The sequence below is a fragment of the Asparagus officinalis genome, chromosome 1 (assembly GCF_001876935.1).
Source record: "Asparagus officinalis chromosome 1, Aspof.V1, whole genome shotgun sequence".
Classification (NCBI taxonomy): Eukaryota; Viridiplantae; Streptophyta; class Magnoliopsida; order Asparagales; family Asparagaceae; genus Asparagus; species Asparagus officinalis.
The window spans coordinates 12259471-12261395 of record NC_033794.1 but is presented as its reverse complement, the minus strand read 5'-3'; positions in this window follow the sequence as shown (position 1 = coordinate 12261395).

Here is a 1925-nt window from a genome sequence, read left to right as displayed (position 1 = left end):
GGCGACTCTTCACGACCAAGTCGTCCACATAGCATTCGACCGTCTTTCGCAAATGATCTCGAAAGATCATGCTCATGGCTCGTTGGTAGGTTGCGCCAGCGTTCTTGAGTCCGAACGGCATGACGGTATAGCAGTACACCCCCATGGGGGTCCTGAATGCAGTGTGCTTCTCGTCTTCGGGGTGCATTTTGATTTGGTTGTACCCCGAGAAGCCGTCCATGAAGGACATCCTCTCGAATCCGCACGTATTGTCAATGATGACATCCGTGATGGGCAGAGGGAATTCGTCTTTAGGGCATGCGGCGTTGAGGTTCCTAAAGTCGATGCAGATGCGGATCTTGCCGTTCTTCTTCAAGACTGGAACAATATTCGCCACCCAGTCGGGGTGTTGCTCCTCTCTGATGAAGCCGGATTCGATCAACTTCTTTACTTCAGATTCGATCGCCTCCATGATTTGGGGGCGAAACCGCCTCTGCTGTTGTTTGACTGGCTTGGCATCAGGGCTGATGTTGAGGCGATGCGTGGCGACCCGCGGATCCAGGCCAGGCATATCCTCGTAATTCCAGGCGAAGACGTTAATGTATTCCCGTATGTGGGCGATGAGATCCTCTTTTTCTTGAGGAGGCAGACTGCCGCCGATGAATATGGGTTTGGGGTTCGCCTCAGTACCCATGTTCACCTGGAGGACTTCGTCTTCAGTTGGTGGTTCGCGCTGTTCGAAACGACTGTTCCACTGGGCGTTAACATGACGATCCCATGTCTCGTCATAAAGTGGAAGTTGTTCGTCCTCCGCCATTCCGGCGGGATCTACTGTAGCCATGTTGACTGTAAGGCCATCGAACAGATCCCTTACGCTAACGTCGGAGTCCCAGGCCAAAAACACAACTCCGATGAGGAGGAGGAGTAGCCTAAGCCTCTCCTAGTCCTGTTGAAGTAATTTGAGGGCTTTCCTTTGGGGACGTAGGCGGGTTTGATGACCGTCTTACGTCCTCGGCCGTAATTCAGGCCCTCCAAGCGAGTGAGGTCGTATCCCATGTCGCTCATTATGCGTTTCGCCACTCAGCTGTATTGCGAGAACTGGGGCGCTGGGTCTTCGTCCTCAGATTCGTCTCATAGCGTGCGTAGGGGATGATCGATTCGACCGAAGATGATGTCTTTTCGATACCTATTCCGTGCTGGCACGACGAACACAGCTTGCGATGACTTGATCGGCTGTGTTTTGGCGACGTATGACGAACATACCGGCAAGTGTAGGAAAGACTCACTGTAGAGTGTCGACCATAAGTTATTAGATGCGTCATCCTCGGACGAGGAGCAAGACGACAAATAAGCAAAGTCGGATTTCTCATTCATGATAAGCTTTTCTGCCTGAACGGCGTTGGTTACATGGTGACTCTCGTAACCAATTACAATTGACTCAAAGTCGTTCAGAATTAAGCTTTCACCGTATTCAGGCTCGCTGTCCGCCTCATTGCCACTCTCCAGTTCTTCCACTGGTGGCTGGTCGGGGTCCTGGTACAGCAGAGAATCCGCGAAGTAGTTCTCGACGCCTTTAAAGGGGTGTTTGTCGGCCACTACCGTTCTTACTCGCTCGTAGTCGTCCACATACTTCAAACATTGGTGTAGTGTGGATGGAACGATCCGGTTGCCATGAATCCACGGACGCCCCAGGAGTATGTTGTAGGAGGATTCAGCATCGATAACGTAGCACGTCACCTCCGTCTTCATGTCGCCTATCCGACATTTCAGGCGGATTTTTCCGAGTGGCCGCGTCCCTGTGGCGTTGAAGCCGAAGATGGTAGTCGAGGTCGATGCTAGGCGCTTCGACGGTATCCCCAAATGCTTGATTAGCTTCAGGGGCACGATGCTCAGCGCGGACCCCGGGTCAACCTGGATCCGATCCACTTTCGCCGAGCCGACGTATC